We start from the raw sequence: 5,949 nt of genomic DNA on the forward strand, positions 1-5,949 counted from the left end.
TGGGACCAGCAGATCTCCGGGAGGCCGCGGGTGGGGGCTGGGTGGGTGCCTGAGCTTACGGAGACCCTGGGTGTGGAGTGGGGATGGAGCAGATCTGCTGCCGCGTTGGTGATTCTGGAAGCTTCGTGAAGCCTCGAGCCGGGGCCGGGAGGGAAGAAAGGTCTCCCGGGCCCTGCGGAGGGAAACACTCTGACCGCCGCCCGGAGGAGGGGGAGCCGCGGGGGAGGGGAGGGCGAGTGGTCAGGCGGTCCGCCCTGCTTGGCCCTGAAGGAAGACGGTGTGGATAGCTGGGGGACTTCCACGGGCAGCCCTGGGCATGAAGGGCCCAGGTTCTGGGGACAGGTAGGGACAGCTGGCCGCGTGTAGGGGTGGCTAGGTGGTGGGGGCGGGGAAGGGCAGGAATGGGCAGTGTGCGCCTGGGAGGTCTCTGAGGTGGTGAGGGGGAGGATGGCAAGGAGGTGGGGCAGCCGTGGAGGGGAGGTGGGTACCCAGGGCGGGGGCGCGCTGGAGGGAAAGGGATTGAACGCAGCGCCCGGACCCCTGCATCTCCTATGCAGCTGGAGAACTGGCAGGCTTGGGAGCCTACGGCAGGGGTTTATTTCTAAGCCAGACCTGCCCTAATGAGAAAAGCGTGATAGATGACTCAGATACGGATCTATCAGGGAGGAAACCATTAAGCAAATGGAAAGCAAAGATGTGTGTCTGTGTGTGTGTGTGTGTGTGTGTGTGTGTGTGTGTGTGTGTGTGTGTGTGGATATGTGTGTGTTGGGGTTGTTATTTGGCTTAATTGAGAAAAACTACCTACAAATTGAATGTAAATAATTGCAGATAAGTCTGATTTCTTTATCAGATTAAGGCTCCAGGTCCTTTTCTTATAAACTTATCTTTAGTCATTAGTTTCTATATTAGAAAGTGATGAAAGGGCTTTTTTTTTTGAGTGGAGGTCGAGGACTTGCTCTGTGACCCAGGCTGGAGTGCAGTGGCATGATCACAGCTCACTACAGCCTCTACCTCCTCAGCCTCCCCATCTCCAGGAGTTGGGACTACAGGTGCCAGCCACCACTCCTGGCTAATTTTTTATTTTTTATAGAGATGAGGTCTGGCTATGTTGCCCAGGTTGGTTTTGAACTTCTGGGCTCAAGCGAAAGTGCTGGGATTACAGGCATGAGTCACCATGCCCAGCTTTGTTTTTTAAGAGAGTTCTCTATTAAGTTTTGTCTCCTCTCTGGTTCCCTCTGGCCTCCCAGAAATCCCTAGGAAATCTGATGCCCTGCAGCCTTCCTGTTAACGTGGGGCCTATAAACAGTGGGGACATGTTGGAGGCCAGGGGAACTGAAGTCTAAACTTGAACCTGAAGTCTAAACCTGTCAACCTGTCAGTAGGGTGGGGCTTATCTGAATGCAGAGAGGGGTGGAGGGCCATGGTCCTGTGGGGCGTCACGCGGTGGCTCACGTTTCCAGCTTGTTTGGGAATGGGAGTATTTTGGGTGGGTACATGTCCCTGCTCTCTGGAGTTCCTGAGCTTAGGCACGAACACTTCGAACACTTCGGGTAACTGTTAGCCGTGGAAATTTACATATGGCACAGCTGGCTTCTGCGGTGGAATGTGAATGAACTTTTCTTACTGACTTCAGGTCAACCCCGTGAGCCTCAGTTTCTGCACTGAGGGGCTGTCCAGCGAGGGGATTCTTGAGGGAGAGAGCTATCGCCCCTGCATAACGTGACCTCAGTGATGCTTCCATCGGGTCAGTGACTGATCTTTGGAGTTCTGTGTCTTGGGGGCGTTCCTGGTGCTTCTCCTGCCCGCAGGAAGCTTTTCCATTTACTCTGGACTCCGGTGCTGGGAGAAATCAGACCCTCCAGCTTGCCAGAGGTGAGAAGACTGGGTGAATATAGCCCTGGAGGAGAGAGGGTATTGGGATTTGAGAACCCCATTTTCCTTCCTGTCCCTGTCCCTCTTCCACTCAGTCCAGGTACCTGATGGCAGCCCGTTGACTGAATGTTTCAGATGCACAGATCTCTGACTGCTGGGTCGGGTGCTTTAATGTTTATGGAAAGGACAGTTACAGAAGTGTTGTCCCTTCAGAGTCATTGCCTGTGGGGGTCTGTGTCCTCATTCTGGTGAAGTTGACTTCTTGTTGTTTTTTGTTTTTTTTTTTTTGAGTTGGAGTCTCACTCTGTCGCCCAGACTGGAGTCTCACTCTGTCGCCCAGACTGGAGTGCAGTGGCCAGGAGCGGCCACTGCAGCCTTGACCCGCTGGGCTCCAGCGATCTTTCCGCCTTCCAAGTAGCTGGAACTACAGCTGTGCGCTACCACGCCCGGCTAATTTTTTGATTTATTGTAGAGATGAGGTCTCGCCAAGTTGCCCAGGCGGGTCTCAAACCCATGGGTCAGGCAATCCACTCACCTCAGCCTCCCAAAGCACGGGATTACAGGCTGAGCCACCAAGCTCAGCTGAGCTTTGGCCTTCTTTGGAGGGGTGAGTCTTCATTCTTTGGAGTGGGATTTGGGCTTGACACCGAGCTGGTCAAGACTGGGGATCAAAGATGTGGTGTGACAAAAAGAGCCAGGAGCTGGAATTCCACAGCACCAAAGAGCCTCCTGGAAAGCACTGTGGGACAAGTGTCTGGCCCATTGCCGACTGGTGCTGGGTTGGACATAAGGGGTTTGGGCCGTGGGCAGAAAAATGACCAAACCCAAGCAGCTTTTGAGATTATGACCACATGGGGCTGCTGAGCTGTGGATCTGAGTCACGAGGTCAGGGGAGGAGGGGAGCGGCAGGGAGGATGATGTCACTGCCCAGGGGCTCATCCTCTGTGTGGGTGGTGATTTCTCAGTGCTGTTAATTTCCCACACCCCCAGGGCAGGAGTGGCAGGAAAGTCCACTGGCAAAAGAGGGCGGGCACAGCCAGGGGCTGGGGAGGAGGAAGGGCATGAGGCTTGGTTTTCATGATCTTTGAGAAATTTCCTTTGGTCTTGCGGCCCCTCATATCTGGGAGACGACCACATGCACTTCTTTTTTTTTTTTTTTTAAATGAGTCAGGGCCTCACCGTTGCTTAGGCTAGAGTCAGTGGTGCGATCATAGCTGACCACAGCCTTGACCTCCTGGGCTTAGGTGATCCTTCTGCCTCAGTGTCCCAAGTAGCTGGGACTACAGCCTCGGCCACCATGCCCAGCTAATTTTATTCTTATTTTTATTTTTTGTAGAGAGGTCTCACTATGTTGCCCTGGCTGGTCTCAAACTCCTGAGCTCAAGCAGTCTTCCTGCCTCAGCCTCCCAGAGAGCTGGGATTACAGGCATGAGCCACTCCGCCCGGCCCACATGCCTGCCACCTCCAGTTCTGTTGCCCCTTAAGTGTGCTAGATAGGAGCATTGGGTGTTCTGGTTTTGGGAGTTGGGCTGGGTTGGGGGCTTAATAGACATCATCTCATTTAATCATCACATAATCCTATGATGTAGGGTGTCATGAGCACCCGTGTACAGATGGGGAAACTGAGGCCCAGAAAAGGCAAGTCACATGCCCAAAGATTCACAGCTGGGAACAGTGGAGCTGGGCTGCCGTCAGCCTCCAGAAGTGGCTCTTTCTGCCCCTGTGGAGGCCAGCGCAGGCCTTCTCTTTATCTGGAGCCTGGCAAGCTGCCTTCATAGGGAGGCAGGGAGGATGCATCTGGGGAGCCGGGAGAGGCCAGGTCTGACCTGGGTGACCCCGAGACTAGTGGTCCTCACAGCAGTCAGGGCCTCTGCTGGAAGATCTTGCTCTTCGGAGGCCTGGCCTTCATCACATTCTCCAGGAGGCCCCCTGTGCCCTCTAGTTCTTACCTGTGCTCTCAGCCAGCTGTCCCCTTCTCCCTCGTTCTCTTTGTACTCCCGAGAATAGATGCCGTTGGGCATTGGCCTTCCCTACCCTGGTGCTTTTGGCCGTTGATCATTGGCCTCCCCTACCCCGGTACCCTTGGGCGTTGGCCTCCCCTACTCTGTGCCCTTAGGCGTCAGCCTCCCCTACTCTGGTGCCCTTGGACATTGGCCTTCCCTGTCCCATGCCCTTGGGCATTTGCCTCCCCTACCCGGTGCTCTTGGGCGTCATCCTCTCCGACCCCAGTGCTCTTAGCTGTTGACCATTGGCCTCCTCTACCCCGGTGCCCTTGGGTGTTGGCCTTCCCTAGGAAGAGGGAGCGGATGTTGGAGGAAAACAAGGTGAGAAGCCTTTTTGTTGGGAGCCTTGGAGCAGTGAGAGACACTTTTCTGGGAGGCTGGGGTCCCAGGTCACCTTAAAGTCAACGCAGCCTTCTGGGAATGGGAGCTTCCTTGTAGTTTGGGGGATCCTGTGCTGAGGACATGGCAGCAGTAGGGCAGGAGGCCACATACTGGAGCTGTGACCCAGCCTCTGGACAAGGCAGAGGACCACCAGGGAGCTGGACCTGGAGATTAAATCACGTTTTGCATTTGCTGCTTTGGAGCTGGGCAGTGGGGGGCTCTAGGTGAAAGAGTCATGGTTCCAGGCACCCAGGCATATAGCCTGACAGAGGAGGTCTTGGTAGGGAATGTGGGGTGGGGGGAAAGGGGAGGCTCCATGCAAAGGGTCCAGGAGATCTTGTGCCCGTGCCTGTGGCAATAATAACAGCAGGCAGGGTGTGGTGGTTCATGCCTATACGACTAGCACTTTGGGAGGCTGAGGAGGGAGTATCACTTGAGCCCAGGAGTTCAAGACTAACCTGGGCAACATAGTGAGACCTCATCTCTACAATCATTGTAAAAATAATATTGGTAATAATAACAACAACAACAGGAGCCATCATTGCAACCACTGTTTTGGTGCCAGGTGTTCTCCTGAGTCCTCTCTGTTATATTGTCCTATTTTAATCTCCCAGCAGCCCTGTGGGGTAGGACTTGTTACCTTGTTTAGAGATATGGAATTGAATCTCAAAGACATTGAGACAGATTGAGACTACACTTGGCCATGTGTCTAGCCAGCCTGGGGCAGAATTTGAACCCAGGTCCCTTGCTTCTGAGACTATCCTGTACCCTGGGCAGGCAGGGCAGTCTGGCGATTCCAATAAACAGGTGAGGAACCAGGTGTGGTGGCTCATGCTTGTCATCCCAGCACTTTGGGAGGCGGAGGAGAGAGAATTGCCTGGGCCCACAGGTTCTAGATCAGCTTGGGCAACGTGGCGAGACCTCGTCTCTACAATAAATCAAAAAATTTGCTGGATGTGGTGGCATGTCCCTATAGTTCCAGCTACTTGGAAGGCTGAGGCAAAAGGATTGCCTGAGACCAGCAGGTTGGCCACTGCACTCCAGCCTGGGCAATGGAGTGAGACTCCAACTCCAAAAAAAAAAAAGATGAGGAATCAGGCCTTGGGGCACTCGTCAGCTCCTAGTCGCCGGTGCTGGTTACTGATGACTGCATATGGGCCCTCAGTCCACCAGCCTCACCTCTCTGGGCTCAGATCCCTATCCGTGCAATGGGCGTGGAGACAGGCCCTGGCCCAGGTAAGCTCTACAAGGCCTTTGAGGTCTGATGACCGGTGGAGATGGTGACACTCGCCCCCAGTAGAGTCCGAGAGGCCTGGTGTTTAGGCAGAGGAGTCGGCAGAGTCATTCTGAGGCCAGAAACCTAAAGAATTTGGAGGCAAGGCAGCCTGGAGACTGAAGGCATCCGGAGAAAACGTGCCCTTCCTTGAGCGGGATCTGGAAAGGCTTCTGGATTTTCAGATATTTTTTGGTGGGTGTCAGCAGGACCCACAGAGGCTGGAAGCAGGTGTGTACCAGGGGCCTGCTAGAGTTGTGAGGTCTGCTCCCTATCTGGTCTCACTCGCTGTAGCCCTTCCTGCTTTGTTCCATCCTTCGCCTCCCGATTCCTGTTCTTCTGCCCAGACTCTTTGCTTTTTTCTGGGCTTCCAATGATGTGTGTGTGTGTGTGTGTGTGTGTGTGTGTGTGTGTGTCTAG

General features: G+C 54.3%; 1 protein-coding gene across 1 annotated transcript in view; it reads left to right on the forward strand.

Moving 5' to 3' along the window:
- Positions 1-293: 293 nt before the first annotated feature.
- CD276 (CD276 molecule) overlaps positions 294-5,949 on the forward strand; it is a 32,015-nt gene continuing 26,359 nt past the window's right edge. The window contains exon 1 of the mRNA XM_008070927.2: positions 294-342. The gene's annotated coding sequence lies outside the window, so the exon portion shown is untranslated. The remainder of the gene's footprint in view (positions 343-5,949) is intronic.

The sequence above is a fragment of the Carlito syrichta genome, unplaced genomic scaffold (assembly GCF_000164805.1).
Source record: "Carlito syrichta isolate Samal-C Ts95f unplaced genomic scaffold, Tarsius_syrichta-2.0.1 Scaffold314063, whole genome shotgun sequence".
Classification (NCBI taxonomy): Eukaryota; Metazoa; Chordata; class Mammalia; order Primates; family Tarsiidae; genus Carlito; species Carlito syrichta.